Source organism: Silene latifolia, chromosome 7, assembly GCF_048544455.1.
Source record: "Silene latifolia isolate original U9 population chromosome 7, ASM4854445v1, whole genome shotgun sequence".
Lineage (NCBI taxonomy): Eukaryota > Viridiplantae > Streptophyta > Magnoliopsida > Caryophyllales > Caryophyllaceae > Silene > Silene latifolia.
This window is the reverse complement of record NC_133532.1, coordinates 84566961-84583052: the sequence shown is the minus strand read 5'-3', so window position 1 is coordinate 84583052 and position 16092 is coordinate 84566961. Positions and strand designations below refer to the sequence as shown.

General features: G+C 38.8%; 1 non-coding gene across 1 annotated transcript; it reads left to right on the top strand.

The window, feature by feature from the left end:
* Nucleotides 1-211: 211 nt before the first annotated feature.
* On the top strand, nt 212-318 carry LOC141593483 (small nucleolar RNA R71). The gene has a single exon (XR_012521563.1). It is a non-coding gene; the product is annotated as a small nucleolar RNA R71 (small nucleolar RNA).
* Nucleotides 319-16092: the final 15774 nt, after the last annotated feature.

Sequence of the window (16092 nt, the reverse complement as noted above, 5' to 3'; positions counted from 1 at the left end):
TTGAGTAACGGAGTCCACTTCATACTTTCCTCCTCTAGTAGCCTTGCGAGGTCTACTATATTGTGAGTTATGGACCGCCATTTTCTCAATCTTGTTCCATGTTTGATTGTCATCAACTTCGGTGAACATTCCATTTGATCCCATGTTGAGAATGTTCCTTGAATCTTCATATAAACCGTTCCAAAATTGTTGTACTAAGAACCATTCGCTAAGTCCATGGTGAGGACATGAGCGACAAATTCCCTTGAACCGCTCCCAAGCTTCATACAAAGATTCTTCATCCCTTTGCTTAAAACCCGTAATTTGAGCTCTTAGCATGTTAGTCTTTTCCGGTGGGTAGAATTTTTTGTAGAAAGCTAGAGCCAACTTCTTCCAAGAATCTATTCCGAGAGTGGCCTTATCAAGGCCCTTCAACCATTGTTTTGCGGTGCCGATTAGAGAAAAAGGAAATAAGACCCATCGAATTTGGTCTTGAGTCACACCGGTTTGAGAAATTGCCTCACAATAGTCACAAAAGGTTTCCAGATGAGAATGAGGGTCTTCACTAGGCATCCCCCCAAATTGGCTCCTTTCGACTAATTGGATAAAGGCGGATTTGGCAATAAAATTTCCGGTTAGATGTTGTGGTGTGGGAGTACCATTTGGTAGGTTCTCCTCGGTGGGTACGGAATGTGATGAAAACTTAGGCATTGTAGGTTGATTTTGTGGGGTATTTTGTGTTGGGTTCTCCTCACCTTCTCTTGCAAAAGGGTTGATGAACTCAATAGTTGGTTGAACAACCTCACTAATACCTCTCAAATTCCTCCTAGCAAATCTCCTATTGTTCGTCAAGGTTCTTTCAATTTCACGGTCAAAAGGTAACAAATCACCTTGTGACCTTCTAGACATGCAAAATATCAAACAACTTGAAAACAATTAGAACATACCTTGAGGAGTTTTACTTCCCCAAGGCAAAGAAAGACACAACTAATAACAATGTAAGAAAATCTAAATCAAGTTAACACCGTCCCCGGCAACGGCGCCATTTTTGATCGGTCCGTTTCGTGTTCACAAATAAATAGATGTGGTCGTTGGGTCACGTCCGAATCAAAACACAATTTATAACTTCACAAACAACTCTACAATTAGTAAAGAGGCAAGTAAAGGTCGGATCCCAAGGGACGGGAATTGAGATGAGATTTCTATTGAAACTAGTGGTGTCTTAGGGGTGTCACAATTTGGGTTGATGTAGAAGGTCACTAACTAAAATAGCAATGTAAACAAGCAAGATGAATTAAAAGGGTTGTAAACAATTGATAAAAAGCACTAGGGTGTCATGGGGTCATAGGGGAATCATGGGAATTGATCATACAAACATGTTCTCAAATTATAAGCAAGCAATTATTGTTGTGATGGATTGAGTTGGGTTATATCTTACAATCCTAGGAAAGTTTGGGTCCCGGAGCCGAATCGATTAGATTGTACAACACCTACAAGTCGACTTAATCTTCCCTACTCAACAACATGCACGGTCTAATGAGACTCGAGTTGGTTTATGTCTTACAAGTCTCATTGAAAAGATAGGTGATGGGTAAAAAATGCAAGGATTCATAGGCTCACATTTCATCAAACATAACATGTGCATGAGTTGAGATCAAAACAAGCAAGCAAATAAACCATGAAAGTATATTAATTTAAGCATGAATCATTTCTCATGTTGGTTTCCCCTAATCACCCATTAACCCTAGCTAAGAGACTACTCACTCATTATCATGTTGATCATGCTAGCAAGGTTGTCAATCATACCAACAAAAGGAAACATGATGAATAAATGAAAGTAATTAACAATAATTAAAGAGGGATTAAGAGAATTATACCTACTAATGATTCCAATAATAAAGCAAAGATAAAAGAAGTACTTGATGCTTGATTGAGAGGTTGTCAATCTCCCAATAATAACCCAAATAATCTTCAATTACCCAAAATAAAGGATGAACAAAAGAGAGATTAAGGAAATAAAACTTGTATTAGAACTTGATTAATTGTTGATTACAAAACTAAAGAGAGATTTGATTGATATTAACTACTCTAAGAATTGATAAGAAGAACATACTCTTCTAATTAGACTAATGGGGTATTTATAGTGGAAATTAGGGGGATGCATTAGGGTTAACTAAGGGCTAAACTAGTAATTACACTTTTTAGATTGAGCAGGGAGGAGCCGGTATTTTTCGAAGGAAAGGCTTCTTTCTTTCTAGCTTGGAGAAGACGAAAATTGCGGCAGAGAGGAATCGAGCGGATTAGAGTCGGGACGGGCGGATTCAGGCGGTGGAACACGGGCGGCTTCAGGTGAATCCGGGCGGATTGTGGACTGCAAACCCGAGCGTCTTGTGATGAAACCGCTCGGATTGTGCATGTGGAGGACGGCCGGATTTTAGACAATCCGCACGGATTGTTCCTCAGCAGGATTTCTTCTTCTTTTCTTCCCTTTTCTTCATAAATTCCTTGGGGATTTCCTTGGGGACTCAAGGATCCTTTCTTCAACATTGCTCATCTACTACAATATGTACAAAGGCCTTCTAATCTTGTCTCTCCTTGATGCTTGGTCATTGGATTCGATCAATTTAGTCTCGTTTTGCCATGAAAATGCAAGATTCTTACTCCTTTCCTACCAAGGGATCAAAATCTCAAAGAATATGCAAAACAAAGAACTAAAGACAATAAATGACCCAAATATGCACTAAAAAGCATGGGAACAAGGCTAATTCGGGGGCTAAATATGCGCTAATTATGGTCACATCAGTACTCTGTCAAGTTACTACGAGAACGCTCTATTCGAAGAAGTCCCACCTACATCTCCTGTTTCTAATTCTTCAGCTGAGACAGTTACTTCTCCAGAAATTCCAGTCATGGCTGAAGAAGCAACTATAGGAAGTCATTCTGAGCCGACAGTTGCAAATCTATACAAGGGGTTCGAATTACCTGGAGCTGATAGGAAATTCGAACCGAAGCCTTCTTATATCAGTTTGGTTGAGAAAAACCAATTCGGGGGTGTTGCAAATGAAGATGCAGCCAAGCATATGGAGATATTTATCGACTATTGTTGCTTCTATACCCCACCGACCGGTGTGACCCAGGACCAGATAAAGGAGACCATGTTTATATTCTCACTCCGCGATGCTGCAAGGGAGTGGTACAGAGATCTGGATCGAGTTGCTCATGGGATCACCGATTGGAATTCTTTGGCCTTGCCGTTCTACAAGAAATACTTCTCTGCTTCGAAGACGAATGCCATTAGAGCTCAGATCACGAGCTTTAAACAAGGGCCGGATGAGAACTTTCATGAAGCATGGGTCCGTTTCAAGAAACTGGTGCGAACTATTCCGCACCATGGGTTCGAAAAATGGAGTCTTTACAATCAGTTCTATAACGGGCTGTATGACGATCAGAGGGCTATTTTGGATGTTGCAGCCAATGGCCGATTTGCTGAGAACATGGGAGAGACTAAGGGGTAGAAGATCATTGATGACTTAGCCACCCATAAAGCTGAATATGGGAATTCGAGAGGCAATCAGAGGAGAGCTGCTGAATCATCTTCTGTAGCTGCACTAGAAGCTCTCACTGCGAGATTTGACAAGTATGAACTGGGAGGAGCTTCAAAAGGAGGTATTTACCAAGTGAATGCTGTTTCAGATGGTCCTTTCGTCTGTAGAAGATGTGGACCCGAGGGACATGTTTCAGAAAACTGTCCTAGTCCCTTTGAGTCTTGTGCTGCCTTTCAACACTATAGAAAGACAAACACGTACTATGAGCCGAATGTCCACCCAAACTTGAGGTGGAGTAGCCAGAATGTCCTGAATCCGACTCAACCTCCACAACAGCAGCAGCAAGCTTATGTGCCTCCTCATAAGCAACAACAAGACCAAAACCTCCCTATGTGCGCAAAGAAGAACAATCCCAAAATTTCGATTTTATCGAATTTAAGAACCCATTCGAAAGAGTCCCAAGCTAGAGAGGCCGGGATGAAACTACTAGAGAGCCAAATTGCTCAATTGGCTAGCAAGAGTACCACTCGAGCTCCGGGACACTTACCGACTCAAACCGACCAAAAGGAGACACTTAATGCCATCACGTTGAGGAGTGGGTCCACCCTGGAGGGGCCTGCTATGGTCGAGGACGATGCTGCAAAAGATGAGGCGAAACCGAGTCAAATCAAAGCTGGAACGAGCAAAGGAAAGAAAAAGGCGTCTACCAGGTATATCAGTCGATCGACTGACATACCCGATCGATCGACTGAAGTGCGAGTTACAGAAGCTTCTGGTCCTGTTCAACTCAGTCGATCGACTGACATCACTGGTCGATCGACTGAGATCGCTGCTGATAGTGAGCCTTTTCGTCCTCCGATGCCCGACAACTTGAGGGATCATTTGTTTGGTGCACGACGGTCCCAAAAACATTGGGCAAGACCCGAGTGCTGATGGGTCGATCCCCGGCTCGAAGTACGACCGATGTCGATCAATGGTTCACATTTGAGACGGTCTGAAGAGGGTTCAAGCTTCAACAAGGAGAAAGTGGTGGACTTCCAGCCTAAGTCCACGGATACCGGCATGCGCAATTTAGAGGAGAGGGCTAAGCTACTTCTTACAGCCCCATATCCGGAAAGACTAGTGCCGACGAAGGAACAAGTATCTTTCAATAAATTTGAAAAAGTTAGTCGTAGCTTGAATGTACAAGTGCGTTTCCTTGAGTTAGTTAATCAAGTGCCTGCTTACACTAAATTCATGAAACAACTCTTGTCTAAGAAAAAAGTCACTTGAAACTGTCCATACTGTCGCATTAACTAAAGAGTCATGCTCTTATTTGTCTCACACTGCACCTCACAAACTAGAAGACCCGGGTAGTTTTTCTGTTCCTTGCAATATAGGTACCTTCTCTATTGAGAAGGCATTATGTGACTTAGGAGCTAGTATAAGTGTAATGCCCTTGAGTCTTGCTAGGAAGCTCAAATTGACTAGGTTCGCAGTGATGACATGACAAGATGATGGTCGACCGATCTGCGGTCCACCAATAGAGTCTTAGAGGACATCCCCGTGCAAATAGGGAAGTTCTTCTTCTCTGTTGACTTCGTCGTACTTGACATGCCCGAGGATGCCCATATTCCCATTATTTTGGGTAGGCCATTTCGCACATCCGGGTGCGATCATAGATGTTGGTTGGGTACTTTGACCTTTAAAGTAGGGAAGCATTCCATTGTTTTTGCCCAACCTGCTAAGAAGAAAGACCCCATGTGGCCTGTAACTTGTAATACGGTTTCTGAAAAGAAATCCTACTTTGTGCTTCCTGATATGCCTGTCTCTATTTCTACTCCTGTTGTGACACCTCCGCCCCAGATTGGGAGCAAATTGAAGGATTCGCCTATTTCTGATATTGCAGGAGCTGGTTTGGGGAAGGAAGAGCTGCAAGCTACTCCAACTGCGAAGGAGCCAATCATTTCACGAGGCGGTCTTGGTTGCCTTAGCTATGGTACTGATGAGGAAGTTGATGATGAGTCGGTCAAGGCAAGGGAGTCCGAATTGGACTTTGATGAGCAAGAAGAGGTCATTGACTGGGGAGATGATGAAAGTGTTGATCCGTTGATCCATACGGACGTGGAAGCTAAGAAGGGTGCAGCTAATAAGATAAGCACCGTTGAGGCTACCTCTAGTAGCCAGAAGCCGACCAAGTGGGCCATTCCGTGGCCGTTCTTGATCAACTACTAGTTGATCACGTGTTTTACAAACATTTTATTTGCTTTTGTTAGACACTTTTTATTGCTTTTGTGTGCGCGAAACTTCGCATTTTATTTTGCTTGCTTAGGATTTTATACGCTTTAGACTTTACTTTGGGTTTTGCGCAATTTTGGGCGCGTATTATTGTGCATTTGCAGGTTTTTAGACCTCATTAGCTCAAGTAATTGAGCAAATACGAAGAAATCTGAAGTTACAAGCAGATATTTTCACGATCGATCGGTGGCTATATAGTCGATCGACCGATCTGCGGTTTCAGGAGCTCATGTTCCTTTCACCTCGGTCGATCGATCGAGTGAAGTGGTCGATCGACCGACCTGCATCTTGACTATTGCATTTACGACCTCTCTCTCCTGCTATGTTTGGTCGATTTGCGGAATTAAGGGAGTTTTCTACTCCACTTTATCTTCCGTCACTATTTATTTCTTCTATTTTTCTCAATTTTGCACATAATACCGCTTCATCATTGCTTTCTCGATTTTATGCGTGGTACTTTGTTTGTCTTTTCAGGTACTTATTAGTAGCATCTTGCCGCTCGAAACCTCCTAGCTCACGCTGGTTTGGGGAGGTTTCCTTTTGCTGCGCTTAAAGTCTTGTGAGTTCCCGATTTCCACTTCATGTCATATTTAATTATTTCATTTTACGCAAATTCCCGTTTCTCGTTTATTTCATTACATGATTTTGCACAATGGGGACATTGTGCGATTTGGTTTGGGGAAGGGTTTTGCGTCGCATATCATTTGCTTGCATTCACGTTTACATTCTGTTTTGCATTGTTCATTTCATTTTATATATTTATACCAAAAATTCAAAAAAAAAATTTGAAAAATTTGAAAAATTTCAAAAAATGCACGTTTATTCTAGCATATAGGTTGAGTCGGAACGGTAGTATTTCAAGGATGATATTGCATTTGCATTTGTTTATGCCTAAGCCTTGCTAATTGACATGTTATTAGTAGAATTGTTTATGCATATCTACGAGTTTTCGTTAATTTACTTGCTGGACTTGAGACTTGACTTAGATTTTTGGCAAACTACTTATATATTCTGAGTTATTAGAGCCTATAACTGGTGTCATTCATGACCAGTTTATCTAGGATTGTGAGTAGTTACTCCTTATGAGACATATTACATTAATATGCATAAATATGAACTTAATCTGCTTAATACCTGTATGCATTCGGTTTGTGGTTTGTTGACACACGTGGTAGAGGTTTTCCTTTATTCGTTTTGCCCATAAGCTCCACACTGCCAAAAATAGCCTTTTTGTCCCATTACTACATCCTACATTTAGCCTGCCCTTGTCAAGCTAGTAGTTTAGTTGTTGGGATTGGCACTTCGTTTTTGGTAGCCTTTTGCTCGATTGAGATGTTGTTGGGAGAATGAAAAGAAAGGAAAGAAAGAAAAAAAGAACTGAAAAAGTTGAAAAAAGAAAAGAAAAATGATTCGAAAAAAGAGAAAAAGAGGTTCTGTACTGTTCAAAGTAGTCGATCGACTGCCAATTCGGGTCGATCGACTGGAGTTCGAAAGAAAAAGAAAGAATCAATTCGCATAATTCAAGCCTTTATCTTATGGCGATTTTTGCTCCCATGTATTATTCATATCTTATGGGGAGTTGGTTGATTGCTTTATACCAGGGATTGTGAGTTTTGTGCTTGCTATAGCACCGTGTCGATTGGATTTTGAGCAAGAAGTTGGATGTTGCCAAATGGTTCCGTTTGGGTACTAGCTTGATCACCTGTACCTCTACTTTCCATAAATGTTTTGCCTCTTCTTACCCCTACCTCACATTATCCATATATACCTCGGCATGTGTCATGGTCATTTGTTGGTTGGAATGCATATGTACGGTCGTAGAGATTACTTTCATATTATACTGCAAGCATGTTCTCATAGGTCGTAGTTAGGTGAGAGTCTCTACAAAATGAATTCTTTCTATCTTCTTATATATTCACCTGTGCCTATGTGTGATATGAGCGACCCGTGAGAGTCCAATTTGATAAGTCTCTATAGTTGACGGTTCAGCAGTTTTTGACGACCTTATAACTCGTTTGCATGATTCGCATTACTAATTGATTGTTAGTTATTGCATTAAATTGGTTTAGGCTTTACATGTTGCATTTCGCTCTGAGATTGAACTCGTTCCATTAGGTCATTAGATCGAGTCTAGTTCTTGCTTGGGGACAAGCAAGGGTTTGGTTTGGGGAAGTTTGATGCGTGTCTTTTATATGATGTTTTACATCCTATTTTCCACGCATTTCAGAGCTCATTTGTGTAGTTTAAGCTACCATTTCCCCTATTTCCGTCTACTTTCGTGTTTTTGTACATTATTGCAGAAATGTGAAGAATTCAACGGAAATTGAGCTAAATCCGTCCCCGAGTGTCTTGCATTGCATTTGACGTGAAGTATTCACTTAAGGAACGAGCTTGGTGCGCAATTCAAGGCCCAAAAGAAAAATACACGAGAAATTGGAAGTCAGTAGTACAGGTAAAGCGTCGATCGACCGGTAGACTTTTAGTCGATCGACCAACTCACGGATCCGAGGCTATCAGACATCGCTAGTCAGTCGATCGACCGCCCTGCTTAGTCGATCGACCACACCGCTACTTCAGACGAGAATTAAAAGACCGAGGAATAGAAAGCCCAAAGCGATATTAGGTTTAGGAATTATGTTACGTATACTTTCTATATAACGTAACCTAGTTCAGAAAGACAAGAAGGAGTTTTTATCGAATTATTATCTAGTTTTACATTCAGTTCTTTAGACAATAATTAGGGTTTGGAATATTGGTTTGCATCGGATTTTCATTGGTACTTCTAATCATTACTCTGCAATTTCGGTATTCCTTCTGTTCTAATTTCAGTTCATCTTTATTTGCATTCATAGATATAGAATTGTTAGTTAGTTCCCGAAACCATAATTATCGTTTTATGCTAGCCTTTTGTTCCGTTGTTTTAATCATGAATTCTTCTGTTTATTTCATCAATCTTATTGTTGTTATCATTCTTAGTATGAGTAGCTAAATTGCTTGTGCTAGGATGTAGGGGAATTATAGTGTAGGCGGCAATAGAATGAATACGGCCTGAATCGCGTGTCAGTCGATCGATCGCCATACGGTCGATCGACCGACCACGTGAGGTTTACCTCGTTTTAATTGATTTAAATCTTTGTGTTTGACGAATCGAATGCATGCGACTAGTTGAATGCTTAATTTTTGACTGACTCATTAGATCGAAAGATAGGGACAGTTGTTAGATCACCAATTAAAATGACTAAACTATGCTGAGATCGAAAGATAGGTAAAGTTTAGACCGTTAGTCACTTTTCAGGACGAAAGTTAGTATTAGTGATATTAGGGACCTATAGCGAGATCGAAAGGTGCTATTTGTTAAGAGTGGACCGAGAGGACCTCTTTATTTCCCGCCTCATGTGTTTGATTTAGACCTGTTTAGTATGTTGCCGCCGAACCTATAACGAACCGACCATCCTAGTACCCCTTCTTTTATCTGTTTTATTTGTTTATTTAGTTTGTTGTCGTTTATTGCTTTTAGTATAAACCAAATCAAATCGACCCCCACTTTCGTTACCTTAGACTAAATTAGACAATTAGAAATTACATTCGCCTCCTTGTGGTTCGACCCTGTTACCACTAGCCTAGGTTAGTTTTAATAGGAAATTATAAATCTTATTTTTGGTACTCACAACGACGGGTATCAACGGCCCAATGCCACATTCTATGTAGCTAGTTTTTTTTTTGCCCAATTTCACGGGGCGGTATAATTTTATAGGGCTACTCGATCGAGTACAGAGTACTCGGTCAAGTCCAAAGAGGTGTACTCGATCGAGTAAGGGGTACTCGATCTAGTAACCCCTGTTTTGGTCATATGCTTATCTTTTGACCTCGTCGCATATCATATTTATTTCAAAGATGTTCTTTTGCTTTTTTATGCATTATTTTACATATGTGTTGGTCCTGATGCGTAAGTTACCAGATCTTATTATGTAAGGAGTAGCACCTTATGATGGGTATGAGTTTGGTGGGAAGGACATGGATTATACGTGATTGTGATGGATAGTGGAAAGAGGAAGGGAAGATTGATGAGTTTATTGAGGCAATGCGCATATTTGGTGAGGTATGGTGAGTGATATGGTCGTGGGTTTAAGTAGAGTAGTGATAAACGTACATGGCAGAGGGGTAGGTAAGTTTGAGGAATGTGAGAATGAAAAGATTGAAAGGAAGGATGTGAATAGTGGCAACTTAGGATGTGTAAGGATTTAAGGAGGGAGATGGTTAGGATTGTGTTGGTTAAGAATATATGTAATGGAAGGTCGTTGTAGAGGGATGGAGAAGAGTGGTATATAGTGAACTTAGATAGAGGTATGTCGCAACGTGGATTTGTAGATAGTGACTGAGTTTGGGAATTTGGATTATTAAGAGGTGAGCCTAGTGTGTAATTCTTTGAGCAATTAACGATATGAGGTGAATTTTTGGTTTTCTAGGGATACAAAAGGAAGATACAACTAATTCAAGAGTAACCGTTGGTTGTGTGGAGCTAATGGTGGCAAGTGTGAGTGAGTAGCATGATGAGAGAGGATCCATGATAAGAAAGAGTGAGAAGTTACTGATATGAATTAATGGAATTTGAGTTTTGGAGCAATGAGAAGATAACCGGAGCACTAAAGAGTTAGGTAGTAGGAATAAGGAGTTGAATTGTTAATTGATTTTGCCGTGTGTAAAGGGAAACGAATGAGGGGAGTAAACTAAGAGAATGTTGACCGGAGTTATGCGATAGGGAAGTAAGGAATCGTCGAGGTGTATGATACTATCATTAAGCTGTGAGTTAATGGTTATATAGGAATTTCAGGACGACATGTTAGTCATGAGTTTCGAGGAATTAAGGGGAGTAAAAAGTTGGTCAAGTATTTGCACAATATGTGTAACACCTCCTTCTTACCGGCCAAGGTAATTAGAAAATGTTACCGTCTCGGTTTCCCAAGGCAGTGAAATCGGAATTACAATTAAGAAACTTTATTAAATAACAAACAAGTTTAGTTACTACAAACATAAACTAACACTACAAGAATTCCTATTTCGGGCGACTGGTTAAAATAGTCGCCAATTTGGCGATTGAAAAAAAATTCGGGCGACTACTAACAGTCGCCAATTTGGCGACTACCAATTTCCTCCCAATTATTAGAGCGGGCGAGTGAATTTCAGGAGTGGCGACTGAAATCAGTCGCCAATTTGGCGACTACCCCCTATCGGTCGCCAAATCCGTCGCCCATATTTGTATTATGTTGAAAGCACGGGACTCTTTCTCCGCTCTCTCTTACTTTACTAAAACACAAACACACCTCATATGCAAACACCTACTCCGACCACTACTCCGACCAGCACTCCGACCAGCACCACTGTGACCACCTCGACGCCGACAAGCTTTCCTTCTCCCTTATTTCGGTTAATCCTAACCTATTTGAAGGTATAATTTCTTTGTTTTAAATTTCAATTTCTTTGTTTAATTTTAGATTAATTTGTTATTGTAAATAGTATTAAGATGATTTGATATGTTTATATAAACATTTGTGTTGATTATTAGGTTTTTAAATGTAATTTAATTAGGTTTTGGTGAAATTGGGATTAAGGGTTATGTAAATTGGGGGTTTTGATAGTGATGATTGTGGTTATAGTAGTGTTGTTGATTTTGATTAATATTAGTTTTGTCAGTGTTGTTGATTTTGTTTATTGGTTATATTGTTTAGTGAATTAGTATAATGTTAGTAAGGTGGAATTTAGTATATGTTAGTAATGTTGAATATAATAAGTTAGTATAAAGTTTGTATTCTTGAAGGTAGTAAACTATTATAATTAGTTTGATGTGGAATATTCTTAAAGGTAGTAATAAATTAGTATAATTAGTATAATTTTAGTTAATTAGTACTCCCTCCCATTCATCATAATTTTCCCCTTTGGTTTTGGCACAATACTTTAGGAAAAATATTAAAATAGGAGTAAAAGAGTTATGTGGGGTTGGTGATAGGAGAGAGGGATGAATTATTAGTTGTTAAATAAAGAATTGTGGGGCCAAAACATAAAGAAAAATAATAAAATAGGAGTAAAAAAGTTGTGTAGGGTTTGGTGATAGGAGAGAGGAATGAATAAAACAAGAGTAAAAGTTTCTAAAAATAGAAAGGGGAACATTAGTTGAATAATCCGTTTCGGGAAAGAGGGAACATTATAGTGACTGGGAGGGAGTATAATTTTAGTTAATTAGTATAATTTTAGTTAGTTAGTATAATTTTGTTTAATTAGTATAGTTAATTAGTTTGTATGGATTATTGTTAAAGATGGTTCTATGTTATATTGTTAAAATTATGGTTTATATATTATTTAGATTAAAATGAAGAGATTGGAACGTGGATGGATGTACGAAGAAAGAGTAGATAAGAAGAGACGTCCTACCGCTAGATTTATAAAGGGGGTTCGTGGATTTATTGAATTTGCTAAACAAAATGATGAATATGATTTGGTAGAAAATTAACTTAGATGTCCTTGTACTAAATGCAAAAACTTGAAATATCTACATGACATAGAGGTAGAAGAACATCTTTATACAAATGGCTTTTGTCCAAACTATTACAATTAGATTTCTCATGGAGAAGCATATTCTCCCGAACAACCTCAAATCCAACAAAAAATGAGAACTCATATAGAGATATGGTTGTTGATGCCTTGGAGTCTAATATTTTCAATAATGACGATCATCTTGCAATAAATGAAGAAGAACCGCCAAATCCACAAGCAAAGGCCTTTTTTGACATGTTAAAAGCTTCTGAACAACCATTATATGAAGGGAGCAAAATGTCATTGTTACAAGCCGCCTCTAGGATAGTAACCTTGAAATGTGAGTTTAATATGTCATTTTATGCCGTTGATGGCATTGCTTCTTTGCTTGAGGATGCTATCTCCGAAAATAATGTCATGACTCGAAGTTTCTACAATACCAAAAAAGTAGTTAAAGGTCTTCAACTTCCGTATCAAAAGATTGATGCACGTCCCGAAGGATGTATGCTCTTTTGAAAAGATGATGTTTTCCTTTACAAGTGCAAGAAATGTCAAAGAGATAGATATGAGACAAGTGAGGGAGATATTGTTTTGAAGGGAAAAAAGGCAACAAGGGTAATAAGAGAGGTGAAAAGAGTAGGAAACCAATATCAATAAACCTGCCATCAATTTACTTTCCTCTCACTCCAAGACTTCAAAGAATGTATGCAACAAAAAATATTGTCGAACAAGTGAGATGGTACAAGGAAAATCCTCGTACTCCGGGAAAGATGTGTCATCCGAGTGATGGAGAGGAATGGAAGCGTTTTGATATGATGTATCCTGATTTTGCCGATGAACCCCGCAATGTGCGACTTGGCTTGTGTACAAATGGATTTTCTCCATTCGATCAGTTTGGTAAACCTTATTCATGTTGGCCTATAATGATCACTCCATACAACTTACCACCTTGGTTGTGCTTAAAAAAACAATTTATCTTCTTGTCACTTATTGTTCCCGGTCCAAAGAATCCAAAAAGTAACTTAGATGTTTATTTACAACCGTTGGTGGAAGAGTTGAAACATTTGTGAGAAGTTGGTGTGCAAACATATGATGTGTCCAAAAAGCAAAATTTTCAATTAAGAGCTTCACTTTTATGGACAATAAATAATTTTCCTGCTTATGGAATGTTATCAGGTTGGTCTACTGCTGGACAAAAGGCATGTCCTTGTTTCATGGAAGGGAGTAAAGCATTTTATCTCCCTAATTTGAAGAAAATAAGTTGGTTTGATTGTCATAGACACTTCTTATCGAAAAGACATGGACATAGGAGGAACAAGAAAGCTTTCTTAAAAAGTAAAGAGGTGCGTGATGATGCTCCGGATCGACTTCCGGGGAATGAGGTATGAGAGTTGATATGTGATTTGCCAACTACTGTTGATGGTACAGAAGAAGAGTTTAAAGAGTTGAAAAAAAATGGTTGGTTTAAAAGAAGCATTTTTTTGGGACCTTCCGTATTGGAAACCAATGTTAATTAGGCACAACTTGGATGTAATGCACATAGAGAAAAACTTCTTTGAGCTACTGATTCACACGATTATGGATGTAGAAGGAAAGTCATGTGATACTATTGCTGCAAGAAAAGATATAAAGAAATTTTGCGACCGTCCCAAATTGCACATTCGCAAAGACGGGTCAAAACCAAAATCCATTTTTACTCTTTACAAAGCTCAAAGGAAGGTATTGTATGAGTGGTTACGAAAGTTTAAGTTTCCTGATAGATATGCATCAGATTTTAAACGATGTTGATATGAAGAAGCTAAAGTTGCAAGGCTTGAAAAGCCATGATTGTCATGTCTTCATGGAATGATTATTACCCGTTACTTTGAAACATCTTCACCCGACTACCGTATGGAATGCAATTGCTGAGATTAGTCAATTTTTTCGAGATTTATGTTCCTCCTCAATATGCGTTGATGACATGATACGTCTCGAAGAGCAAATACCAGAAATATTGTGTAAACTTGAGATGATATTACCTCCTATATTTTTTAATTCCATGGAGCATCTACCGGTTCACTTGCATTACAAAGCCAAAGTTGGAAGACCCGTCCAATACAGGTGGATGTATTCATTTGAAAGGTAATAAAAGTTAACTAGTATTATTGAAATTATAACTATTATTGTTTTATACACTTTAATTTTTTAACTTTATCAACTTTTAATTAAGCTCTACATTATATTATAGGTTTCTTAAACACATGAAGAAAAAAATTAGTAACAAAGCTCGGGTAGAAGGTTCTATATGCAATGCCTATTTAACAGAAGAGATTGCAAATTTTTGCTCTCTTTACTTTGAAAAACATATAGAAACCAAGGCAAAATACTTGAACATTGACAAAGAGGATGAAATTGATGCAAGTTTACCCGAGTTTTTTCAAACTCATGATAATGAAGGTTGCTCAACAATTGGGGGAACAAGATATTTAGATGACAAAGAATATAATCGTGCTCACCTTTACGTTCTATCTAATTGTGAAATCTTAGATCCATATGAAACGCAGTTTATGACTGATTTCATGAAAGAGCATCCTAATGTGAGCAAGGATGATGATTGGAATAAACACGAGGAGCAATTTCCATCATGGTTTAAGAAGCATGTTATTGAGTTGAATATCGAAGATGATTTGATAAGGAGTTTGGCCTCTGGTCTTTCACGAATGGTTAGAACCTGGAATCGATACCTAGTTAATGGATTCAATTTCCATATATTCAACTACGGTAAAAATAAGGCTAGATGCAATTATGGTGTCACTATTTCTTCTCTTTATGACAATGATTATTATGGTTTAGTAGAGGAAATATTTGAGATGTGTTATAATGGGCGTGACCGTGCTTATAAGACTGTCTTATTCAAGGTTGAATGGAAGGATAATTCTGTGGCCGGAACAAGAGTACATGAACGTTACAAACTCGTAGAAGTGAATCATACTCGAACATATTCTAAGTATGACCCATTTATACTCGCACATCAAGCTCATCAAGTGTATTTCTCTTCTTATCCATGCACGAGGAATGATAGAAATCAAAAGCAATGGTGGGCAGTCTTTAAGACAAAAGCAAGATCAAAAATAGATACCTCTTTTTTCCAAGAAGAAATAGTATCAACTAGCACAATTTTGTCTCCAATTGAAGAAATCAGTTACGAGAATGGGAATGAAGAGGGTGAAGAGTTGGAAGATGAGGAAGAGGAGGAAGAGAATGGAGAAGATATAGAGTTGGAGGAGTGGGAGGAGGAAGTGGATAATGATGATGATGATGACGATGATGATGATCATGATAATCATGGTGATGTTGGTGATGAGGAGGAGGAGGAGAATGAGAATGAGGATGAGGATGAAACTGAGGAAGAGGATTAGTGTTAGTTACATTGGTAAAAAAATTTTATTTTATTTTTTATTTTATTGCAATTATGTTTTTATTTTACTAACAACACTGTTTAATAATTTTTTTTTGCAATTGTAGATGGCAGGAGCTCGCGCAGGACGAGGTAGACAGCGAGGCGGTAGTAGTCAGTGTCGTAGTATGTCTTCTTTAGAGGACGAGGAGACGGTGATTGAGCAACCGTCGGTCGAGGAATCGACTTATGATGATTACTCATCAGATCAGGGACCCGAGATTCAGTGGACTTAGGATGGGAAGATGATACTTGATCCAGCGAGTCTTTGGTAAGATATATGTTACTCATATGTTCGTTTCATATACTCCATTAAAGTTACAACAT